The sequence below is a fragment of the Carassius gibelio genome, chromosome B20, assembly GCF_023724105.1.
Source record: "Carassius gibelio isolate Cgi1373 ecotype wild population from Czech Republic chromosome B20, carGib1.2-hapl.c, whole genome shotgun sequence".
Taxonomy (NCBI): domain Eukaryota; kingdom Metazoa; phylum Chordata; class Actinopteri; order Cypriniformes; family Cyprinidae; genus Carassius; species Carassius gibelio.
In genome coordinates this window covers 27,293,267-27,320,699 of record NC_068415.1, presented here as the reverse complement: position 1 = coordinate 27,320,699, position 27,433 = coordinate 27,293,267, and the positions used below count along the sequence as shown (strand labels likewise).

General features: G+C 36.5%; 1 protein-coding gene across 5 annotated transcripts in view; it reads left to right on the top strand.

Moving 5' to 3' along the window:
* Positions 1-264: 264 nt before the first annotated feature.
* fynb (FYN proto-oncogene, Src family tyrosine kinase b) overlaps positions 265-27,433 on the top strand; it is a 50,871-nt gene continuing 23,702 nt past the window's right edge. For 2 of the 5 annotated variants that reach the window (XM_052586273.1, XM_052586277.1), the window contains exons 1-2: positions 266-475; positions 16,064-16,126. The gene's annotated coding sequence lies outside the window, so the exon portion shown is untranslated. Of the gene's footprint in view, positions 476-3,674; positions 3,775-16,063; positions 16,127-27,433 lie in introns of all 5 variants that reach the window. The other 3 variants (XM_052586274.1, XM_052586276.1, XM_052586275.1) reach the window with 3 other exon arrangements.

Sequence of the window (27,433 nt, the reverse complement as noted above, 5' to 3'; positions counted from 1 at the left end):
GAGGCGTAACCTCATCTGATGGGATTTCTTAATGGACGGAGCGTTTTCGAGCCGCGATTTCCCTTGTAACTTCTTTTAACGCTACGCTTGAAAACGCATTGCGCTCCTCAATGAGTCAATAAAGCAACACATGTGTCGGTCCTTCGCCTGCCCTGTTTACAACCTCCCGGGTGGGGGCTGATTGACAACGGTCTCAGCCAATGAAAAGCTCGAGCTCGTGTTGGACGCATTCTTTTGGCTGAAGGAGATGTCAATCCAAACGCAACGGCGCCATTGAGTTTCATTCTGCTGCCGCTGCGCCATCATCATCATCATCATCATCATCGCCAGCCGGTCGCTCACAGCAGTGAATGATATCCGCTGTTTACTCGCCGTTCACTGATCGCCTGCTATTCTTTACACCATCACGGATATCTGTGTGATTGGTTTGTGTACCATGGAAGACATCAATACAGGACTTTAGGCTGTTATCTGGGTAAGTGTTGGCTATTGTAGTTTAATAGAAATGGAAGCGTGCTGCTCATTCAATGCATTTCAGTACATGCACTCATTCTTCTCATATACTCATACGTATAGTTATAATAAGTATCTGTTATGGGATTTGCCTTAAGGATGCTGCAGCTGTGATTTTTGTTGCATACTCTGCAGACACAATGTTGTTTACTGTTACCGATATTTTTAGATGGAGTCGATATTTAGTTGACTCTGTTATTCTGCTGTGTCGGCATAAACCAGCAGTCCACATCCTTCACTTCAGCTCAAACCCTCAGATCCAAGTTTCTTTATTGACCCCTACTGGGTTGTTGTTCTTTATCAGTGCTGTTAAACGATTAATCGCGGTTAATCGCATTTCTTTTAAATTTTTTTACATAATTTATATTTATTATGTATATATAAATACACAAGCCTTTATATAAAAAAGTTTATATATTAAATGTAATAATATTTGATATAAATTATATGAATATAAATATATGTCTAAATAGTAAATACAGGTAAATATTTTCAAAATATATATGCTGTATGTGTGTGTATTTATACATAATAAATATACAAAAAAACGTACATATTATGTAAACAAACATTTTTGGTGCGATTAATCATTTGACAGCACTATAACACTTATAATGTTCAGACACAGCATTGACTGTTCCTCTCTTATGTTATCTTTTAGCCTATTATTGCGCCGTCAACAAAAATAGTTATAAACAAAAGTCAGAAAAGGATCAGTGTTGCATGTTTTCAAGAAGAGGTCTTGGTGGTCTTTTGCTCTGGAACGAATAAGTGTTTTTGAACTAATCTGTTGATTAAACGGTTCTTTGACTTTAAAAGACACTTGTCATTTCCTACAGACATAACCTCCAAAAAGAGTATCTGAAAAACTCACACCTCGTGGTCAGCCTGTCTGGACCACTACCAGTGACTCATTTTGGACACAGGTGTAGGCCTACTCAAATTTGTGTCCAGTTCAGTTCTCTAGATTGTCCCTCCCTAGCATCCCCTGCTCAGATTGTCATTAATCTTTATTCCAGTTGTTTATTTGGTTTGTTTATTATGTCTTTGCTTATGGGCACTCTGGCTATAGATGTTTTGGGCTAATAACCATTTGACTAATCACTCTGGAGCCAAAGCTTCATTTCCAGTTTCACTGGCAAATATATCAACACTATTTGATGGGGTCTTAAAGCAGTGTTCTGCTTTGAACAGCAATACAGATGGTTCAACTCTGATTCTGAGGCTCAGGACTGTGGCTGTGTCTTAAAAGTTGCAGACAGCAGTTTTAAGCATCATGTGCTTATCTGACTCCGAATGTGTTCTCTGCCCAACATGCCAACCAGATAGTTAACTAATTGGGGTTCAATCATGTTCTGGTTTATTCTTGTTAAATGCACTGACCCGGTTTAGAACATCAGGCTTTTTCTTCAATCTGTGACTCGTCGTGCCGTTAATGGTTCTGTACAGAAGCGTTGCCTTTTATTTTTAATGTAACCTCTGAAGAGCAATAGCTGTCACTCAGAGTGAACTTAGTGATAACATTCTAACGTAATTGTAAATGTAATAATTTATGATTAGTACACTTCAGTAAAGGGAAAAGTCCTAGCTGCTTATTAGTATGTCTTTTAATTAACATATTGGCTGTTTATTAGTATTAGAAAGCACATATTATGCATGCGCATATTCTACGTCCCTAATCCTACCCAATACTTAAACTTAACCGATACCTCACTATTAATAAGGAGCAAATCAGTAGTTTAGGCAAAAGTTGTAGTTAATAGTTTGTTTATAGAATTGGGACTCAAAATAAAGTCTGACCTAATTCACTTTCTACTACTTGTGCACTTTATTTCAAGGCAAAGCATTCATCAGTTCTCAAATCTCATTGGCATGTGTGCACATTCAAATCTAGTGTCGCAATAATGTCTCCTTTTGTGTTTCATTACAAAAAGAGAAAATACGTGTTTGACACAATGACATAAATGTCGTTTTTGGGTTGTCATTTCTTTACGATAAAGCAACTTTGAATTGGATCTGTTTAAGTGGCTCTGTCGCAAAACTGTCTGTCGCACAGCATTGGTGCATGATCCCCAAAAATGCTGTCTAGGTAAGCAGCCTGTCTACTTTATGTCTACCGGGCAGTTTGTAGTCTTGATTCTTGTTTTGTTTGAATCGTTTTTTCCATCATAATCAGATGCACTCATGAACCTTCACACAGCAACCCACCATTATCCTGCTACATGTTATACACACTAACTGCTCCATCTGGAAAAATTAAGTAGGCTTAGTAGTGGGACGTGTGGCATCTCTTCTGGGGTTGGTGGAAATCACACACATACTGTCTTCTCTGGCTTTCTCTTCTTCTGTCTTTCTTTTGAACAAAAGTTAGTAAAAGAATGAATACTTTTCTCAAAATGTAAAAAAAAAAAAAAGGTGCACTCTTTTCATTCATTAATTTTACTTTGATTCATAACAATCATGTGGATACTAAAAGTAGAGTTTGTGAAGGAATCATTCTTTTGAGTTAGGTCATTTCAAGCAACCTGTTCAAAAACTTCATTAACCATGATTCTGATTTATCTGGTTCTTGAGTACAAGTCCTTTCTTGATTCAGTCGCATCATTTTTGGATTTAAATAACAACTAAATAAAAGATACTCATTCATGATTAATCATGCCACTTCAATCATATTGTTCATACAGTTGTACAGTTCATTGCATGAGTTCATTGCACTTTTTGTTTTCTTCATGTCATCATGATTTGCTTGGGATTGCATGTGTTTGCTACATTTTATCATCAGAAACGTTGCATTGATATTTGCTGGTGGAAAGTATATCCAGTTTGATATTAACTAATTATTTTGAAATATTAGACTTTTTTCTGGTATTAATCAGTTAATCCAGTACTTCTTGCTGAAATAAATCATGTCATTTCTTAGCATAAAGAAGACGTTGTATCGTTGTGTCCAAAAATAAAGCAGCTGGTCATAACATCAGTCTGCAGAAGCCTGGAAAGGTAACCGTGGAAACACAGACGAACGTTTGGAACATTCCAGGATTATATTTCACTTGCTGTTTTGACTGGGATGCACCTTTAAGCTAAAGGGTTTGCTGAGGTGAACACATCTTGTTTATTTCTAGATTGTATCGTTTCATCCTGTTTTGCTCACCCTGTGTCAGATTTGTGCTGTGTGGGGCTCATCTCATAGAGTCGTGCTTATGCCATCAGACGTCGCCTTGACTGCCCCGCCTGCAATCCAGACGCGTTCTAGAGAGGAAGGTAAATGTCAGAAACTTTATTATAATATTGCAGGTGAAATGTCACAAGTTGAGGAGAGGAGATGAACAATGACAACAGTTTGTGTGTTGGGTGTAGGGAAGGAGGTGCAGTATGAGATTCGGTTTAGTGCTGTAAATAATGAGCATGGCCTCAAATTTCTCTATTTTTGTTTCGTTGTTTTGCTTTATTTCTAAATTTCAATTGGGGGATTTCATCTTACATTATACTCCAGGCTTCACCCAAATTACTAGAGCACATTTGCAGATGCATAGTCCTCAAAAATGACAATTGCATTCTCTTAAGCTAAAAGACATAAGATGAAAATTGTGTACATGTTGAATGTTAGCTTACTTAGTCTGCTCAAGAGCATGATCTCTTTAAGTCCACATTTATACAAACCAGAAACTGAAACTATGCTTCTAACCACAGGTGGAGGGCTGTAGTTCCAACCGCACAACTTTGTGGTGTTGTGACGAATGTTGATTAGAAGTTTGACTTTGGGAAAGAAAGTATCGTTGAACTATGTTGGTAACGATGAAATTTGCTTTTGGAAAACACCCCTGAATAGTCAAAATAACGACTCCACCTGTCCTTCCTTGGGCGACAAACGAATTCATCTGCCATTGGAAATATCTGAGTTACTTGTCCTTGCATATTAAATTGTGATAGGCAGTGTTGGGGGTAAATCATTACTAGTAATGCACGTTACGTAATCAGATTACCTTTTTCAAGTAACTAGTAAAGTTACGCATTACTTTTTCAAGGAAATATCTGAGTTACTTTTTAAAATAAGTTCTGGCTAGTTACTTTGTTTCCCTTGTATTGACTGACAGATGTTGTGTTGCCATGTTGAGCTAAATCGGGAGTAAGTGCAGAGACGCGCTGTGTGAATGTAGTCCTAGACTAAATATGAACATGTATTTACTCATCTCACTTGATTCAGTATTCCTCGAAATTAATAAAAACAGTCAAATGCAAACTCAGAATATTATACAAACCTGCAATAATTAGATATCTTAAATAAGACAAATTATAATTTATGTATTTAATCCCATTTTATTAACCAATGTCTTTGCTGTTGACCTTCGAAGATCCAATTCAACCATAGCCTACTAGTAAGCAGAAATGACAATTTTGTTATTGCTGAATAATGTTGAACTTTCTTCTCCTGTATCATATTCTTCATGCAATTTGTTTGAGCGACACCCTCTACTATACAGATGTGAATTTACATTTCCTTCAGCCTGAGGCGTATACGTTTCACTTTTGTTGTGAAACGGCTTTTACATTTGTAAAAAGAAAAAACAAGCCTTGCCAAGATTTAAAAAGTAACACAAAAGTGATGTAACATTACTTTCCATTAAAAGTAACAAAGTAAAGTAATTCGCTTTTTTAAGGAGTAACGCAATATTCCCCAAAACTGATCAAAAATGTCAAGCTTTGAGACTTTATCCACCAGGATTTGAATGAATTCATTTTCTTGCATACTCTTCTGAGAAAGTTAATATCCAAGACCGTTTAATCAAATGTTGGTACTTTCTGTTTTAGGATTAAATGGATCTTTTAGGTATTCATCTTCTGATCCAGCTGTTCTTTCTGTTTGAGGTTGACCAGTGGAAAGTCTCGAGTGGGTCAGGCTCTTTTTCACTCAGCTGCCCAGCCCCCACCCTCTGCTGATGTCATCACATATCATCACGGCCCACGGTGCACTGCTCTGCCCTTGCGTAGGGAGCCTGTGCTTGCTCTCTGAGAGAGAAAGAACATCAGCTAGTACACAGAGGGGCTCAACAGTTGGCCACTTTGTAGCCTGAGACCAGAAACGTACTTTACACAAGTATTCAAATGCAGCTGCGAAATGCTTGGCCAGGGCATATCAAGTGTGCTGTCCCACTAACCAAACGAATCACGCTTTTGCATCTGTCAGATGTTGTTTTTCAGGCCGTTTGCTATAAACATGAGTGTTTAATTTGCTTGAACGAAGTAAGTGGTGTATTTCAGGCCATCAGATTGTGCCTGCTAAAACATCTGTAATAATTCATGACATCATTTTCAGAAAGAGTTTAGAAGTTCTGTGTAAAAATACCATTTGGATAAATAAGTACATTTCCTGTGAAATTTACACCAGTCAGTATTGCATTTTCATTTTACAGAATGAATATTGAGGATAATATCATAACCATAAGACTTTGCTTATGATAAGCTTTGGACTCAGTTAGGGATGTTATAAGTATCAAGAATTAAAATAGTTATATTAACAGTAGTATAGTGTAGTGACTGATGAAATGACTAAAATGAACTTCCTGGTTAAGATGCTTTTTATGTTTATGTTTGTCCTCAGTAAACAAATTGTGGAAAATAATAAAATGTTTCTGTCTTGCAGTATACATGCATCCAAACAGACCTGCTGATGTCTATTGTTTTGTTGGTATTAATCAAACAATGAGGAAAAAAAAAGAGATCAATACTTTACTTTCATGCCATTCTTTAATAAACATTTAATTAATAGCAACTGTGACAACCAAAGCTGTTAATTGCGTTTGACTGTAATTAGCTCAGAATGAATGTTTAAAATAGTTGAGGTTTGGTGGATGTAACATTTGGCTTTTTGTTTTTTGAAAAACACATTTTAAAACTCGAAACTCAGCTGTGTCTTTCTGTGCTGCATGGTTTAGTTACACACATCCACACAATTGATGGGCAAATGTGGTTGCAGTTCGGGTATTGCTTGTGTCTGGATCAAATTAGATCAAATATATGACATGTCTTGGTGGGAGCTTAGCTTCCTAAATTCAAAATATTAAAATGGATATGGTTTTGCCACTTTGTCTTTAGTGATATGGTGTGTCATTATAAGAGAATCTGTGTATTTGTGTGTGTGTGTGTGGCTGATGGTGATTGCTGTCTGGGAAGCAGACTTTCTAAAGGAATTCAATTAGCTGGAACCGTTTGCTTCCTCACATTCCCCAGGGCCAAAGCTGAAGCACAAAAACACAGCCACGTTCTGTCTCTTATCAAACACCCTTTTCATCTGAACCGCTGCTTGTTTGGATGGCAAATATTAGGCATTAACTGAATATATTTAGATTAACACTTTAATAGTACTAAATGGTTTAGCATTAACAGGACAGTGGTATCTTAAAGGGGTCATTGGATGCTACATGCACTTTTACAAGCAATTTGAACTGAAATGTGTGTTAGCAGTTTGTGTACACAACCACCCTATAATGATAAAATCCAAACAGTGTTTTTTTATCTCGTTAAAAAATTTCCCCTTTCTCAAATCGAGCCAATCTCGGATGCATGAGTGACTGTCATCAGTCCGCCATTGTTTCACCGCTGGAGCAGATGTAGACAAGAATGTCTTCTAAGCGATTGAGGTGTTGTAATAATTAATATAGCATAGTTATAATTTTCTCACGATATCTGAGCCCCCGAAGACGCAGTGCATTTGTTTCTGAAGGAAATGCGCCCAAATCTACCTAAATCTTCACACGAATCATTCCTGATCCAGCTTCACCTACAGAGCAAGGGAGTTTAAGGTTTTGTACTGAATCTTTGCAAATCGCCTTTCCTTATAATTAGCAAGTTTCACAATGAATGCGGCTAAACAATCTCTCAGAGAGAGGGGCGGGGTCAGCAAATCTCATTAACATTTAAAGGAAAATACTACAAAACAGCTTGCTCTGAAAAGAGAAGTTTTTGACAGGGTCAAAACAGTATTGTTTTACACTACCACTGAGAAATTTTAACCAAACTATGTTACAGACTTTTCATTAAGACCCTTAATAAACATATCAACTTGTGGAAAATTGGCATCCGATGACCCCTTTAAGTAGTAATGCACAGCTAATCTTTTCTTATTCTTGTTCACTTTCCCATTGAGAATGGGTAGCAAATTTCTATCCAGATACATTAGATCGGTCGTGGGCCCTGTGTCTCACCTGGTTGCCTGTTGACAGAAATATTAACCAAAGTTGCCCAGCAACATTGCTCAAAGTTGCCCCATTTATCATCAGCTGAATTCCATTTAAAGCTGCAAGAGTCAAATAAATCAAACAATATCATGTTGAAGTCCAGATTAAAATGTAAAAAAGTTTGAAAATAAATACTATTTAAAAATAATAACAATTAAGGCTAAGTATGTGGCGCTTGAACACCACTGCGAATTCAAAAATCTGAATGGCTGTTTAAATCCTTTAAATGTTTCAGAAAGTGGGAGCAGTTTTGTTTACAGGGTAAGGGCTAGAGCTGTGCGATTAATCGAAATCGAAATAAAATCGCAATTTGAGTGTGCGCGATTTCTAAATCGCTTTATAGTGCGATTTTCTGCAGCCCCGACCTCCCGTAGTATGTTATCTGAACCAATCAAAATGCAGCGCACCTGAGTGGAGTGCGAGAACAGAGCAGACTGGGCTTATGCCTAACTCCAGGTTCACACACACTGTCTGTCTGTGATCGTTTTCGAGCTCATGTTAACGGAACAGAACGTTTACACTACACGCGGTAAAAAGATGAGAACACAAAAGGTTATAAATAGAAAGGTGCGAAAAGATTTAATATCTTGTGTGTGAGCACAGAGAGAGTTGTTAGTGCACAGGACACTGGTTGAGCGAGAGGAGACACGTTGTAAGGCAGCATATATCTGATCCTTAGACAGTCTATGATCTGAGCATGCGCATCTGGTTTTGTTAACAGAGCAAAGGAAATCTGCCTGCGAGTCAGTGATGCGCGGGTTGTTCCAAAATGAGCGGGTGTCTGCGGTCGCCCGTGGTTATGACTCATTCAAAAATATTTTTAATGATATTCGGGTCGTGGTTGGTCACATTAGACACATTTTTGAAATACATAGGCCTACACTTTATTTGCTGAATAACTGGCACGAAGATGACGCACGAGCTCAGTCTGCATGTAGAGATGGAGGCGGCAAAGAAGACTGCTTGGGGAGCAATGTCTCTGTTTTTGGTAAAACATGATTTTGACGACGTCATTAAGTTTTGTTTTATAGAAAACTCTTTTTAAAAGATTTTCGTTTTGTATAAATTGTATCTTAATTTTGATCAATGTTTTATCAATCAGTTGCCCGTGTTTAATAAATACAAAGCAAATATATAGCTTAGCAGACAATGTAATAAGGCTCTGCCACGATCACTTGCATTGCATGTGAACTAAACTCAGCTTGTGCCTCACAGATTTGAGAAATATAGGCTATATATATTACAGACAGCTTGAAATGTCTTCTTTTAAACGAAAATATTCAAACCAAAATAGATGGGCTACTTTCTGATGATGTAATCCATATGAAATGTGCATTTCTCTCCGGCATTCATGGCGAGTCTGCACTGTCAACTTCATCTTTGCAGCAACACAGAAAACACCAGTTTATTACTAAACAATTAAATTTCTACTTGCATATTTTCGAACCAGCAGGCCATTCTGGAATGAGCGAGCGGATCGGGATATTCAGAAATGCGCTCTCCGCTCACTAGCTCTGTTCGGAACAAACCCGAGCCTCAATGACTACGTTTACATGCTGTTAAAATTCGGGTTATGGTCAGTTTAAGGTCACTATTTGGGTTTCTGAAACATTCGGGATAACCCGTTTACATGCGTGAGCAGAGAGAGTTACTCCTGTATACATGGAATGTGTAATCAGTCGCCAATATCCCGATGTAAACAGCGACGCACGGTTAGCGTCTGGACGTAATACGCAATATGCGTCATTTCCGATTTTTCTTCCTGTATCCAAAGACTCAAAAGACCAAGATTCCTTGCGAATAGAACATGCGCAGAACACACATTTTGATGGGGATATGTCGAAACGCGTTTACAAGACCAAATATTCGGGTTAGAAAAGGGGTACCCCAGGTATAATATCCCGGTTTTTAAAAACCGGGATATGAGCATATCCGGGTTTTTGCCGGTGTTTACATGGCCGTGCGCGACCGGGTTATTGCTAATATCCCGGTTTTGAACGGGTTATTGGCTGCATGTAAACGTAGTCAGTGTCTGCTGACCTTGCAGAAACATACAAATAGACATAGCCAGACTAGACTATTTTAGTACAAATCATGAGCTTACTGATGTTTTTTTTTAAATTCTTGACAAAATTGTAATATATTAAGTTTTTTTGTTTTGTTTTGCCTAGTTTGTTTTGCCTAAGTCCCTATGGCCCAATGACGCAACGATGAGCATTTACTGCTTTTTAAAAATGCGGGTCAGGAAGTGGGTCGGGTACAATATATTATTTAACATTTTTTGCTTTCCGAGTTGCTGGGTGGGTTAGTTGAAAACGTTGGTTGGGTGCGGGTTATTCATACATTGACCCCGCGCATCATTGGTGCGAGTGGATAGATTCGCACTTGCGCATTATTTTTAATGTGCTTTCGCATTACAATAATGCAATCTCATTGCTGCTTCTGAAACGCGTACACATAACTGTATACGCACTGCAAATGGAGTCCGTGTGACCCTTGGCCAATAAATATATTGGGCAAAACATATAACACCTGAGGCACCGCTACAGTGAGCTCTATGACCAATGCATGGCAAAAAAAGAAGAAAAAAAATCCTTGAACACGGTTTTATTTTATTACATTTGTTTCCATATGTCTAGACATTTTGTTTGACATCTTTACTTAGTGATTATTTTGACTTATGTCTGTTTGTCTGTATGACATCTGATAAAGCTCTCATTGGTTTCCTTTTGGAAATATGTTTACAATTTATACTGAATGCACTTATGACTGTAAAGCATGTCTGTGTGTGTCAAAATCGTGATTAAAATCGAAATCGCAAAATTCATCTGCAGACATCTGCTGTCAGAGATTGAATGTGCGCTTTCATTTAGCGCGTCTCCAATCACACGTTCCACCATGCACCTCTCATCCTTGCTTGAATAATTTGTAATAAAAAATTATTCACTGTATTTAGAAATACTTACAGTAACAATATTGCACATATTCCATATTGTGATATATAGCATTAATGAATACCAGCACAGGTCTATTTAAAGCCATGCTTTGTGAACAGAACTGCGTTTGACTACTGGTTGACTGTCATACAGTGCGAGGGAGCTGCACATATATGTTTTGCAGCTGCTAGCGTGTTCCGGGTTTTTCTTGTGTGGTTTTATTAACTTTCAGAGAAGCAGATATGATCTCTGTTTTATCTTAAGGTTTGGATCCGGTCACTGTACACCACTGAAGCTACTTCAGTCAGTTTTGTGGTCTGCTCACAACTCAAAAGCTTCCATCTGGAAATTAAGATTTGATGGATGAAATTGCACCTCATTGAACTTTTGTTATGTGAAACGTGAAAAGACTTTGCTTTCTTTGATATTTACTTCAGATACTGTTTTGTATGAGTACAGGTGGTAGTAACAAATACTACATGGGCTTGACTTGTATTTGAACTTTTGTCCCTTCCATTGGTATGCCATCAGCGTCAGTGCTAGGGATGTTCGTTTTAACCATTTAACCATTAAATGACCGTTAAGAATTTTGACCGATTAATAAAATCAGTTAAACGGTTTAAAAAGTTTTTTTTTCAGTAATTTATCAAAATATTTAAAAAGGTTTGGTACATTATTCAAATAGGCTACGCTACACGTATAACAAATTGTTTTTTAGAGAAAATAACAAAACATAGCCTATTAATAAGTCAAATTTTATTATTATATTTAGAAACATGAAATGTTTAAAAGCATTATAATAAACACTTTAAACACAACTATGCTAACAAATCCTTTCAATTAACAGTAGCCTTTTAAAAAAAAATAACAAGAATAAACATATAGCCTATAAGAAGTTATAGCAACATAAAAGTAAAGCCAAAACAAATTCATTTAAGCTAAAACGAAACTAAAACCAACGTTGGGTCACTCAGTCACACAAAATCAAATGTTTTCGTGATGTATATGAATGCCAAATAATTAATTATTACAGCCTACTTCACTCGCGCTCCAGTATCCACATAAATCAAAATGTTTTGCATAACATCATGGCGGTACGTACGGTGAACTGATTAACAGCACAGATTTTATTACATATATAAACTGAGCAGTGTGGGTTTTTTCCCATATGTTTGACTGACTGTATTTTATTGTGATAATAAAAAAGCTTAACTGTATAAACGCATGCGTCGCTAGCGCAAATACTTGATTTTTTTTTCTTCTTACAGTGGAAGCAACTTCTCCTTTCATTCATAAAGATAATAGGAATTGTAAACGGTTTGCCTTTGTTTGTATACAATCACAATAAAAACAAATCTTTGTGGGTAAAATAATCCTAAAGAAAAATAGAATGCCCCTTTCTGCCGTCTGTTTCCTTTGTCGTTTAGATAAGATTGTGTATTGAACTGCATGACACAATCTTTTAACACTTTGTTAAAAGACAAAATGCCATTTTCTGTTTGTTACGATTATGTTAGGAGATGGATGTTGCATCATATTATGTAAAATTGTTCTACTTCTAGCTAAAAAAAAACATTGGAAAACTAAGTAAATATTAACCATTGGTTAAAATTATTTTTATATCATGGTAATGGAACGGATGACTGCTGTAGCTAGGAAGAGCCTTAGGCCTTATTTAGCCTTGTGGTGACCTTTTATTAAAGGTGCAGTAGGTGATTGTCTTCAGAAACAGTTTTTGTTATGCTGGTTGAATGTCTCTTCACATAGCAATCATTAAGTTAAGTGGTATAAATGTATTTATCTGTATTTATATATTCTGTGGAAGGCGTAGGACCAAGAAATGTTCGTCCAATCAAAATGCTTGGTCCGAGTGTTTTAATTGGCTTTCCTTCCTGCCTGTCAACATTTGTATCTGCATTCATCTGCGCACCCTGTTCACGCAGACAGAGTACATCATCATCGCGTTCACGCACGCTGTGCAGACAGAGCTAGAATGGCAGACAAACATCAAAAACCCAATCCTGCAGGGAGGGTGGGACGTTTGCTTTCAGTGCTATCAGGCTAATGTTTGCGTTTTCCAAGATCTCCTACTATACCTTTCATTTTTTTATTATTAGAGGAGTGATCAAGGAAACTTTTATTTTTTAATTATTTTTCACTTTTCCTCTCTTGTGTGTGAAAATAATATTGGGTATTAAGTTGAAGTAGTGAGTATCTGTTGAAGGCAGGATTTTATATCCCCTAATCTATGTAACTTCTGTACTATTAATTATGTAAGTTGCAAAACTGGCATCATGTGTTTTGTGTGTCTGTATGTTTTTATTTTGCAGTGATGTTAAATGCATTTAAATAAATAATACAAAAATAATTAAAAATAATAATTAAAAACACTTTGTAAAAAGAAACCTTTTACATTCTTTACTATGGTAGGCGTTTCTGCCACTGAATCTCAGTCTGACATTTTACTCAGAATTTTGAGATATACACTCGGAATTACTAGTTAAAGTCAGAATTGTAGGATATAAACCAAATAATAAACCAGATTATTCCAAAGAACGTTGGTATGTTACTGGATTTAATGATAGGCTTTATTCCTGTTAAACTCAGCTACGTCGAGTGTTTACATTATACAGACCCAAACAAAAGACATCTGTATGCTTCTGCTCTCTGGAGGTTGTTTGTGCATAATTCATGTTGTGAATTGTCTTGCTGTGTTTTCGATCATTTGTACGGGTGTGGGCATGTGTTGTTCGCAGGCAACAGTGCAGCTTTCTGTTTTCAGCAGTGAATATCCCGCCATGCCACTATCAGTCAGTAAATAACCTTCACTTGATTGTGAGAAGCTTTTTTTTTTCACTCTCGTTGTCTATGGTCTGAGCTGCCCTCTGACATATAAAGCGTCTATGTGCGTGTGTGTGTGTGCGTGTGTGTGTGTGTGTGTGTGTGAATGCACAACAGCCTCAGGACTGCATCTTCACGAGAACCCCACATGATGATAGAGACAAACTAATAGAGGATAGAAAAGTAACGTAGTGCATGCTGGGAGTTCACTAGACCTAGAGCGAGGAAGACTGCACATGTGGAGAAAATAAATAGCATAATACCAGTGATTTTAAGTTTTTAAATTAGTTTATTATTTTTTTTTTTTTCAGTGCTCTTTCATTTAGAAATTGGACTATTTTAATTGGAGTATTTTTAGGGCTATCAGAGTTGATGTATTAAATTACATTATTTGTTTAGCACTATGTTATATGTTGACATTAAAACAGATTTGTTTTGTTCTGTGAAATAAATCTTACGAAAAAATTTTGTTTTTATTATTATTATTTTATTTATTTTTTGTTTCATATTAGTTAAGTAGTACTTTCTCCCCATAACTGGTAAAGACCAACATTTAGTGGCATGGTCAGAAATCAGAAACTCATAACAGGAATGAAAAACTGCTACAGAATTAAGTTCAAAATGCATGATTCAAGCAGCCCTCGTGTAACAGAAAATGAAAAGTTGTACAGAGTGAGCGCTTCCTCTAGTTTACATCCAAGCTGATCTATAAATACAGCAGAACCCTCAATTAAAGATTTCCCTCTGCCTGCACACGTTCAGTCTCTGAACCCTTAGCTTCTTTTGGTATCTTTTGTGAATAAAAGGATATTAAGGCAGAGGACCAAATGTTTTACTTTTTATGTGACACAAGGCACATGATGTCAAGTTTTAATGTCATTGTCTGCTGTAACTTCAGTTTGGTCGGACAAGTTCTCAGCTACAGTAAACACCTCACTTTAGATAAAATTCACTACAATAAATAAATCAAAATATGATAATGTAGTACCAAAGTTGTGTGATGCTATTTTCTCTCCTACACTAATGTAGACTGTAATATATATATATATAAAACAGTCTACATTAGTATAGGAGAGAAAATAGCATCACACAACTTTGTACATCACACAACATTGGAACAAAATGATTGTAATATTGAACAAATCTTAATTTATGGTTGTTTCAACCCTTTTTTATGAAATCATGCCAACTCAGCGTTACAGAACAGATCAGATGTTGTCTCTTTTTTTTTTATAATAATTATCTTTCCAACAGTGGCTGTTCATTTAAAAAAGATCCATATACTCTTAAATCATTGAAATTGTTAATTCACGTTGAATACCAAGTTGGTTGTTTTTTTCTAATTAAGAAAATGGGTTTGTCCTAAATACATCTCTCCTTGAAGGTTAGTTTTATGTTGCTCTCTGGAGTGTCACACTTCTCTTCTGTTTTGGGTGAAGGCTATCATCTCAAACAGACTGCAGAAAAGGCAGGCCGTATTAGCACCACGTTATGTTAATTATCAGGCAATGTTGATATCTGTCAGTCTAGTGTATGAGAAAAGCTGTCAGTGTCTGTCACATTGAAAATGTCACATAAATGTCATGTTGTCACATAGGGCTGCATGATTATGAAATCATAATGGTTAATTATTCCCTTGAAATTGTAGTTGCGATTATTAATTATGATTATCACAATTAACATTGAATGATGTTTATACCATTGTTTGATGCAACCGCATGCCATATTTTATTAATGAAGTAAACAAGCTGAAAATAGTCTAACTAATCCGAATGGTTTCTTCTTTAAATTCTAAAAAAGTAAAAATATGAATGGTATTATAATGTTATACTAAAACCAAAATAATGGAAAAATCCTTAAGATAGCATGTAGAAAGAAAAAAAGGTATCTTAAGTGTGCAGAATAACATAAGTGGACTTTACGACTTTACGATTACGTAATTGTGGCATCCATAATTGTAATCGCAATTAGAAATTTGATTAATTGTGCAGCCGTAATGTCACATGAATACGGTTTGGGGGATTGTGCAATAAATATTGGCGTTATGGCATTATGTGAAAAACTATTTTGACAATTCATTGACATAAACTTATTATTAAGGTATTTCAATTATTATCAAGTGGATTTAAAATCAGAAAATGGTTCACTTATTCAGTATGCATGACTTTCTCTGACCTTTGTGTACATCTTTCACATGCAGTAAGAGAAGGAATGGTCAAGACAATGCAGCCCTACAAACAGTGAGAGGTCAGGATAAGGTTGACTAGGGCTTCATCTGTTTGCGAGGGGTTAGACTGGGTGACTAGTATCACTGCGTGATGTAATCTGTCCCTAAAACCAGCGGCTAATACCATTGAGTGTGGGGATATAGAAAGGTTGATTGTGATTAAACTGTCCTAGAGTGATTGACATTTTTCTTTGATTATTTTCTGGCTGTTGTTCTGCACAAAGGTCTATAATCCAGGTCAGAGCAGACTATAAAGCTGCTGTTTATCACATATTAATATTAATCTGTGTCTCTATTTCTGCTTCTCTCAGGATTCTCTTCTGAACACAAAGCAATGTGGAGGAAATAAGGCCCGTTCTGTGCTTTGAATACAGGTGAGAGTAAAACACTGCATCAGTTGTGTGGTAAGCAGGCTTACATGAAATCAACAAAAAATTGACCAATATTCAGTATTCTGCGTTTTTTGTGGCTCTCCAAGGATGCAACAACAGTGTTACACCGTGCTTTAAACTGTGTTGTGTGCATAAATGACTGAATCAATTGCTAATTCATATATTTGCACATTTTAATATACAGTGTGCTTGCACATCAATTATGGTCAAGTTTAGGGTTGGGGTGAACTTTCCTCTTTTCCCCCTAAAGCTTCATTCACACCGTGTTTTTATTGCAGTTTGATCATTATTATATTATATTATATTATATTATATTATATTATATTATATTATATTATATTATATTATATTATATTATATTTTATGTTATTTTATTATATATATATATATATATATATATATATATATATATATATATATATATATATATATATATATATATATAAATATATAAATATATAAATATATATATATATATATATATATATATATATATATATATTATATATATATATATATATATATTATTTATATATATTTTTTATTTTATATTTTTCTTTTCATACCCCCTACTCCTTTCTTGTTTGTTTATTAAAGATGATTTTACCTTTAGGTTGCATATTTAAAATGAATTTATTTCACACTTATTACTAAAAGTCTATTAACATATTTACTTACATATCTTTTGAGACTTACTGACTTAAAAACTAATAGTTACTTTATTTGGAGCACTACATTGTGCACATTTCTTAATATCAAGCCCTACATGTGTTTTAATGTCACTATTGATGAGGATTGTATGATCTTTGGATAATGTCGGTCTTTAAAGTGTACCTGAAGTATACTTGCAATAGTACTATTTTAGCACAATGAAATATACTTTTCTACATCTTTAGCTGGACTTCAGCAATGCCTCCACACAATTAAAGTGCACGGACTACAAAATTACTAGAAAAAGTACAATTGCAGGGGATTTTTATTAAGCACATAAATATTGAAATGTATTGTTAGTATGCTGGGCATAAAATAAATGTATTTCAGATTCATTTAAGTATATTTGTTATTCAGGAGGGAACCATGTTAGAATTCCACGTATGTTCCCCCAAAACAACAGAGAAAATACTGTGAATACAGAAAGTTTGGGCCAGTAAAGGTCTATTTTATGTCTTAATTTAGATTATATATGCTGTTGAATAGAGTTCAGTGTAGGGTGTGTCTTCTCTGTGTAAAGAAAACATAATACTCAAGAGTGTGTGTGCATGAAGTCATATGAACTGCTGAAAACTGGAGTGTGTTTAAATGGACCGTGTGTCTGCTTTTGACTCTGAGAGAAGATTAAGTGTGTTTTCGTGAGGTAATTTGGGTTAGCGAAGACATACTGAAGTGATTAGACTCTGTGGAATGTCTGTGTGTGTGTGTGTGTGTGTGTGTGTGTTTGACGTTTCAGTGACTCGCGGTAGAGCTGCTTTCTGCTGTCCTATGCCCCTTAGGTCTCTTTCTCTCCTTGGTTCTCTTTTTCTAGTCTCTGAAGAGAAACACACAGGTCAGCGCTTTAAGCCCAGGGCCTGCTGGGTAGTGTCAGTGGGTGACTGCACATCAAAGATGTATGGAGTGAGCATCTCAGCAGGCCTGACACTCCTACTGCATAATAAAGAGACGCCAGGGTCTGCTCGCATTAAAGCAGACCTCTGTGGCTCCAGGAAGCACTTTCTGCTTCGATGCTTGAGCATTACACACTAGAGCAGGATGAAGGGAGAAGCAACATCGCGTGCGGATAGAAAGCGTAAGGTCTGTGCTGGTTCAGTGTCATTTCTGTGCTACAAGCGTCAGTGAAGATAATGCTCTGACATTGGACTGCTAGGATGAACACTCATATTTTAGTTGTCCAAATGACTTCATAGTAAACATTTCAGTTCAGTAAAAAGAAATACCAGATTCTAAAACATATCACATTCCTAAGGCCAGACAGAGATGATTTATGTTTATTTGTCAGCTAAAGTATTTCATGGCAGTTCATCTCAAGTGAGTGGGAAACTCTTTCAGTTCATCTGGCCGTGGGTTTGACACCAGCATGTGAATGCAACACCCTAAATAAAAACTCATACCTTCCACCGTAACCACCTACACGAGCGCTCACCTCAAAATATCACAGACGTTCCTGTAACCCACACAGTCTCAGTGGAGCTGCAGTTTCACAGTGTGTCTGCGTAATTAAGAATGAAGCCTTTAAATGCAGTGCAGTCTGTCACGTTCTGCGCTGTGGCATCTCTGAAGAGGCTTTATGGGGCAGCATTAATACCTTTGAATGGACAGATGAGGATTGGATAGGCCCAGCTGTTCCTGTTCTGTTGTTCCCAGTCAGAGCTGTGACACACATTGTGCAGAGACACTTTTCTTGGTTCTTGTTTCCACAGAGTTCACTCAGACAGAGAATGCAGCCTTACAAAGATCCTTTATCTGACCGGTGACACTTTTTTACCTTAGGACACTGTCGAGCATCCCTCTGTTTCTAAATCAACACACACACACACGTTTGTTTTTGTGAAAAGTGGGTTCATCCCATAGGCATAATGGTTTTTATACTGTACAAACTGTATATTCTATGGCCCTTCACCAACCCTACACCTAACCCTAACCCTTAGAGGAATCTTTGTGCATTTTTACTTTCTCAAAAAAACTCATTCTGTATGATTTATAAGCGTTTTGACATGGGTTTGAGATGGGACATGGGTTATGTCCTCATAAGTCCTCATATGTCCTCACACACACACACACGCACACACACGCACACACACGTGCACAAATCCCTTCACCGGCAAGCTTGATATCAAGATGCAGGGATGAGATACCAGCTAAGTCATATTTATCAGTGTTTTGAGAAAGAAGCATTTAAGAAAATCTAAAATAATAATAATAATATGTAATAAATGTAAAAGTATAAAAGTTTGGAATATTTAAGATGATTTAATGTTTTTAAAAGAAGTCTCACCAAGGCTGCATTTATTTGATTTTAATATGCTCAATTTGGTTCTCAGTTATTATTAGTGTTTAATTATTAATACATTTAGTTAAGGATTATTTGACAAATTTTTTTAAATGGTGTACATGAATGATTTAGTGACTCACTCAAGACTTGACTTGTTTTATTAGTGGAAGAATCAGCATTTTAGAATGAATCTTTGATTAATTCAATGACTCACTCGTAAAGACTTCACTTTCATCAATATAAATCAGTGTTTTTGACATAAATTTGGTTACAGTAGGGACTTCTTTATTGCATTAAACATGGGATTTTCTTTACATACAGTTGGCTTTATGCGAAATATAATTTTTCAATAAATATCACCAGCGCATATTGTCATAAATGTGAGAATTTTACCCGCAATTATTAAAGAGGCCATAAGACAAACAAAAAACAAATCAAAACATTTTTCAAAACGGTGTTTAACCACAGTGCTAGTTGCGCTAAATTTTAGCTGACCTCCAGACTGCTTTTCTCACATCAGTGGTTGGTGGTGTACATTAGGGCCGGAGGTGTGGGTGGGGGTAATCTACAGTAGTAACTATTTCTGTTCCTTATTTTGAATCAATCAGCTAAGCTGTGATTCAGCTGTTCATAGGCCTGTGGTTGGACATGAAGGATTGTGGGTAGGAACATGCCTCATGTGGCGTAGTCAAGCTAACTGTGGAACAGCATGAGATTTCAGCACTTATCACTTTCTAAAATATAAAATAACATTGTAAGTAACATACTGGAGGGGAAAATGTTATATATATATATATATATATATATATATATATATATATATAAACACTGCAGCAATGTTTAATACATCACATATTGAACAACCCTTTTTTTGTTATTATTGTATCTGTGCATTTGGGAAAATGGTATCACATTAAATGGAATTTCTTACAGTAGCACTTGAGCATTTGAGCAAAAGCAAAAGACTCAACAAAAGCCATGTTTTGTTATGTGTCAGTGATGCCAAGATAGTTGTTACATACATGCATACACATTTGTGCAAGCACAACTGCAGAAGCATCAAAAACAAAGCCACAGGGTTTGTGAGCATGCAACTTGGACGCCTGCACATGCTCATCGAAGGGTCTTGTTTCCTGAGAATTTCTGCTTCACCTGGTGTGAATGAACAGTGCTCAGATGTGTTTGTGGTGAAGAATCATCTACACGACCACTCAAAAGTGTGGCCTCTTTTTTTAATAGTTTTTAAATGAGCCTCTTATGCTCACCTCAGGCTGTTTGTACTGCAGTAAAAGCAGTAATATTGTATTAATACAGTAATAATGTATTACAATTAAATATTATTGAAATTTCCATTTATTGTAAGTTAGAATTTCGCATAGAATTACATCGCTACTGTATAAAAGTTTTAATGAAAAAAAAATATTACCTTTTGAAACTTGAACAGTAATTTATATGTTTCTTATCACCTTTGGTTTGAACTAATATGGTATATGCCATAAGTTTGGGAAATAAGTGGTCCATCTCCTCCCGCTGTACTGTCTCTGGGTGAGTTTAACTCTCTAAATTGACCTGTACGGTGAGTTACCGTAATAAGTTGAGCCGCTTCTGTGGTGGAAATCCATCCTGAGTGACTGAAGTAAGACCGCATCTCTGGCTGCAGTCAGCTTTTTCAATCTAGGCTCAGTGACATTTTTCATAATTTTTTCCCTTGCGAGCTACTACAGGGCTTCCTTCACAGAAACGTATGTGTTTGCTTACGGTAAGTAAAGATTACAGTAAGTTACGGTAATTTTCTCATGGTAAGCAGACCATTAAATTACCTTTAAACTTGCTATAATTCTGTGACCTCATGGACAATCGATACTTTTAACATGGTACTGGTGCCTATACCAATACTTCGAAAACAAAAGGCCACAAAACGATGGTGGGTGACATTAAATCAAATTAAAAACCCAAAATGGGAAGGATTGGCCATTTTTGTGTCCCTCGATCTCTGTTTGTCTATACTGACCGATAACATTAAAGGCCTAACCTATAAATAAATGAACATCTTTGTCTCAAGACTTCCACGAATCCTTATCAGGTTTTCCACGATAAGGAAAGTTTGTCTAACGAATCTGTCTTTAGGGCTAATGTCCTTATTAGGCTTTCGGCCTAATTAACATTTGAGACTGTAATGTGCTGACATTTTGTTTAAAGAGCTCTTGGCTGCTCCTGCTGCCCTCAGAAGAGAAACACCTCTCATGGAAAGTTTGTGTGTAGTTGTGTGTTCCTTTGTCATTGTCATACTCAGGTTAACCACATCCTCTTGAAAAAACACTGCATACATGCAACATAATCATAGCTGCAAACAATGGTTTTGAGTGTTATAGCAGCAATATACGCTGATCACCACACCTAGTGACTGCCGCTTTCATCAAATAGTGTTGCTTTGTAACTGGTGGAATTTTCTGAAAAGTTAAACGCCAAAAAAGGAAATCCGCAAAATTGTATGATCTCCCACACAGAAGAGCACCCTCTAAGTCTTGTCATTTGGTCAGTTTGATCTTGTGAATCTTTATCGCCCTGGGTGAAATTTTTCATATTTCATTTTGTTAGTGATATATCAGAAGGGGTCATTTTTAGTTCCTTATCCTACATTAGGAGGTCCACATGTACAGTAATCAGCATCATTGACTTGTAAATGTTGGTGCATCGTATGTGTCATCAGGTCATGTGGTTTCTGTTGCTTCATCGATTTTGAAACAAATCTTTTGTGCATCGTATAGTTTCAGTAGTAGGTGTTTTTCAGCCTTGAAGTTTTGAGTTGTGAAAGTTTCAGTAGCCTATGTTTTCATAGTACACCCATCTCTTTTATTTCAAACAATAAAAGAAAATTAAATTCCTCATGTTAAGGCTTTTTCAAGCATGTCTCCATCAGGGTTGTGGTGATAGACTATAGTATCAACAATAGTCCAAGATATCACTTGTGGATGTTAGCAAGGTGGCTTATTTCTTCCATTATATTTCTTTTTCCATGTTTTCACAGTGTTGCACATTAAAACCAATCCTACACTATTATGTTGAGCTTCTGAATGCAAAGGCCAATCAGATGAGTCATCACTGAAACTGCAGAGTTTTGTTGTTCAGAACACGCTTGTTAAAGGGTAAGTTCACCCAAAAAAGAAAATTGTTGGAGTTGACGCTGACTTCATACGTCATCCGTCCAGAGCTGCTTGTGTACATCTTTTGGCACAAGCTAGATTAAAGTGATTATTATTGTTTTGAATATGGATATTTTTCTTATAAAAATGCATCGAGTCACTAAAGAATGCCTTTGTTCACCCCCCGGAGCCGTGTGAAACAATTTTTTTATTTATTATTGGAAAGGCGATCTTTATTTCACATCTTTTGGACTGAAGCAATGCAACATCCACTGAGTGCAATGACAGAGCTTGAAAGAGCAAAAAAAAAAGTCATATAACTCTGAAAGAAGAAAGTCAAATACACCTATGCCTTGTTGGTGAGTAAAATGCAGCCTAATTCTCTCATCATAAACAACAAAGTGCAGATGTACATGCCATGTAAGTATAAGAGATTTATGCATCATACAGTGAAGACAGCTTCACTGATTATAACAGGAGTGTTTTTAAAGTGTGTATACTCTCACTAGAAGTCAGTGATTAGTCAGTTCTTTGGTAATGTGAATGTTTTTTGCTTGTTTCCTGTAGCTGGTTTTTGAATAACTGAGGAATTGTAAACCTTATAATTAGTAACTGACAAGGTTTCTATTAAATTGTTATGATGTAAAATACAAATTCAGTTAACAGTTAATTTCTCTGTTGTCACATCAGAATCAGTTTGGGTTACACTTGCTACATAGCGATGAACCTCAGGTCAGTAGCGTATCAAGTAGAGAAATGAGCAAAATTGTGATATTGTATCATTTCAAATATGAAATATACCAGTATTTTTACAGTGCTAATGTACTGTGCCCTAACCTCTTCACATTTAACTGGGATAGAAGGAAGTTAAGTACTGTAGCTTAAAAACACACTTCACCTCTACGATGTTTGTGTAACCTATAGCCCTTGGCCTTGTGTTTTGACTTGAAATTGAGGAAACTGTGGAAATCCAGGCATTTATCTGGACCGCGCCAAACTTCCTCTTTCTCCTCACAACCAAAGCAGAAATACATTTGTACATGAATTGGTGATGACGTGGTATCATGTGTTTGAGGGTCATGTGATGACCTACATGTGTAATCACTACCACATGTGTGAACATCAATCTATATCTCTGGCTTACAAATTGAGCCTTCATTGATCTTTATGTATGTGCAGAGTTTAATTGGTTTTGGATTATGGAAATGATCATATGTCAGCCATATGTATGACTAAGATTTGTTGTAGAAGTAAAGCCAGGTGCCCTCTTCAAAATGTTCTTTCATGATTCATTTGTCGCAGACAGATTTTGAGAATCGCAAAAGATTTGGTAATGTCCTAATTGTCAGTGTTAGGAATCTTATCCTCCAAAAATGTTTGGTTCACAGTTTTCTCATAGTTGCTTCTCCTCTCAGTTGATACCTATCAAATGTATAGTGAGGCAATATGTCCAATGGCGTCAGAAAATGAGAGATGTTGATAATAACATGTATATATTTTTTTAATGTATTTAGTGTTGACTACTGTATGTGGCATGGACATAGTATTTCATTCACCCCAAGTTTCCTCTGAAGAATAAGCAGTCCACAAATTCCCAATTTCGCCTAGCTATGCCAGACCCCAGACACTCAAGCGTTTTGTGCAGTTATCAATATCTTATGAGCTACTGTGCATATGGAAAAGAAGACATTGTAGGTTAGAGAAAGTCCTGTTTGTTTCTATCTTTAAACTTTGGCTAAGAGCCCAACACAGTCAGTTCAGAGGTTGGAGGTGGGGGGAAACCGTGGATGCAGCTGCATTATTAACACAAGGTCATCATTTAATCTTAGAGGGCTTTATTTCAGAATCCATGATGACCCCCTCTTCTGGATTTGAAAAGGCAGCTGTGTGATTTCTGTTTGTGCTTTTGCCCTAGAGATGATGTCAGTGGTCGATCTGATGTTATTAACTGCTAATAATCCACCCCACACACATCTTCTCAATTTTTCACACCAATTTTAGATATTACTTACAAGAAATCTGAAATTTATCAAGAATTAATTTGTCTAAATGTATAAACGCATGATATAACATGAAACACATACAGTATATGCTTTTTTTACTGTCATAAAAAAGTAACGAAACTGGATACCTGTAGTGAAAGCTTTCAAATGAATAATTGATTAATAAATGATTATATGTATTTTATCTGCTCCGTAATCCACATTCGCTTGTTTTTCCATCAACCGGTTAGAAATGTACAGCAGGGCATGCAAATTTGGTCAGTTTTTGGACAGACAGAAACTGCACACAGGCTGAATGTAAATATAAGTCTCTGTAAATCCACTCGCTGACAGCAGGTGGCGCTTGTGGACAAGCTGAATTACAGCCGTTTCCCAAGCAGTTTTGCGCCTGTGTCTGTTACTTAAAGGGTTAGTTCGCCCAAAAATGATGTCACATGGACTACTTTGATGATGTTTTTCTTACCTTTCTGGACATGGAGAGTAGACCGTACACACAGCTTCAATGGAGGGAGAGAGAGCTCTCGACTAAATCTAAAATATCTTAAACTGTGTTCCGAAGATAAAAGGAGACCTTACATGTTTGGAACAACATAAGGGTGAGTTATTAATGACATAATTTTCATTTTTGGGCGAACTAACACTTTAAAACTGTGCTTTATGCTGGACAGTATTTTTATTTATCCCAGTAATCTAATACGGTTTTAATGATAACTAAAAGATGAAACCGTAATACTAACCGTGGGGAAATGTATCATGATTTATCATCAAACCGGCAATCGTTACATTGCTAATCTATGTCTATCTAATATGTTACATATCTCCTTATCTGGCACAAATCTGAAATGGAAATGAAACACTGAAATGTAATAAACTAATGCCTCACACAAAGCTACCCTATTAAGATATGGAATATATCTCATGGGTTATTTGTCATTTTAAAGTCTGTTTTGTCAGGTTACATTTATTCAAAGTCTATGGCTACATCCAGCTTCAGTTCTCTCCCTCTATATGATACTGAGTGCATTTGACACAATGGTGCCATGTTGGCTTCATAGCTTCACCTCTGCTGGGTAACGAACATGTTCCCTTGGTGTGTCAGCTGGTGTGAGAGTCTGAGCTCAAACATGAGTGTGTGTTGGAAAGCTGTACAAGGATGGTTGCTTCCCAAGCAATGACGGAAAGAAAATGGGACAAGGTCATTACTATGGTGGCAACTCACATTCCATGATCCAGCTATGAGCAGAATTGCCACTGCACTATGAATATGTATTTATGAGCTGGGTATATCAATAAACATCAAAACTATGTCATTACTGATTAACATAGGCAGGTCAGTGGAGGTCAAAGTCATGTTCTAGGTGATGGAAATCCTTGTTTCCTGGCATTCGTGTGGATTAACACTGCAGGTTTTGATGCCCAATTCAGATTTTTTGGTTACATCTGACTAAAATCTATTCTGGCTATATCTATTTTAAAAGTGACCCATATCAGATATCTGCATTTACCCTATACACTCGGTAGACAACATACTGACCCTGAAACTGGGTTGCCAGGTCTGCAAAACAAAATCTATCTTAAAAACTATCCCTTTCTTTTCCGTAGCTTTCCCTTACTTCATGGAATCCCTCCATTAAAATCGTGTTTTTGGCGGGGGAGGTCACTTTAACCCGCAGACTAAAAACAACCTGTGACAACAGTGTAGAAGTATTAAAGCCCAATACCACAAAAAAGCAATGGGCTTGGCAACACTGATCAGGAAAAGCATCCACCTGAGTTGACCTCATTCACCACTGTCACTTTTTTTTTTTATGAAATTTTACACGAGTGCAATTTCATACTTTTTGTTTTTGGAGTATTATTGTTTTTCTGCCAGTCTACACAGTTCAATGCAACAGTGGAATGCAATCGTGGTTCGACGTGGACTCTTCGGATCAGTTTCAGTTCTGCAGTAATGAACAGCCATAATCTTGACGTTTCAACCTCTCTCACCTGCTGTCAGTATTTCTTTCTCTCTTTTCTTAACAATGAAATATTCCTCCATCTCTGCAGACTCTCTGCCCTCTGCCCTTTCATCTTTTCATTTCTCTTTTTTCCTTCCCATCTCTTATTACAATCGTTTCCTTAATAAAGCAGCTCACTTGTCTTCTTCAGAAACTCATTAACCTCCTCTCCTCTCCTGTTCCTCTGGTCCTCTCCTCATGTCTCGTTCCCTCTCTGTCCTCTTTTCACATCTTTTGGTCTAGTCTCCAATCCTTATGTTATCTTCTTTCTTCTTCTTCTTGCCTCACAATCTCTATTTTGTCACATCACACGGCTCCTCTTCTCTCTTCTAAATGTGTCTCATTTCCTAACATGTATGCTTTCACATTGATTGATTTTTGTTTATACCTTTTTAAATGCCACGATAAAACAAAAAAGACTAAGTAATTTCTTAAAGACTAAGTAACCGAGACAGATTGCAATCAATAGAGAAGTGGGGATGTGGATTGTGAAGATTTCAATCAGTTTTTAGAAATCATACAGGAAACAATGACTCAGTTATCACGTCAAACTAGTCAGTATGAAATATACACAACCTTCCTTGATGCAAAAAAACAAAACATTAAATTAATATAATGAATTAAACTAAGAATTATTTATGTCTTTAGGCTTCTGTGTGTTCGTTTAGTATTCGTTTTGGCAAACTCCATTAAGTATCATAAACATTATATTGTACCGTTCTTTTTTTAAACACTACTGCTTTTATTCCTCTTCACACAAATTTTGATTCCAGGGCAAATTACAGACTTTTTTCTTGCACGATATTATGTAATGACCTAAAAAGACTTCCTTCATGTTGAAGTTAGCACCACGTCTCTATCTCTCCTCTCCTGACAGGGTGAGTTTGCTCAGCAGCTCACCGGATGCAGCGCTGCACTTGGGTTAGAGAAGGGTTAAGTGTAGGTGGGATGTTATTTTCAGACGTGGTAAAGCATTAACCTTTTAGCGTTAGTCACCAAATGTTTCATTTCAGAACTTCCTCTATATGAATAACAACGTTGTTAGATTTACGTTTATGGCTATGTTACGACATACGTGTAATGTTGCAGAAATGTCACCGCAGTCACTTTTTCAGTAAATCCTGTGGAGAGCTTTGGGGTTCAGGTTTGCAGTAAGC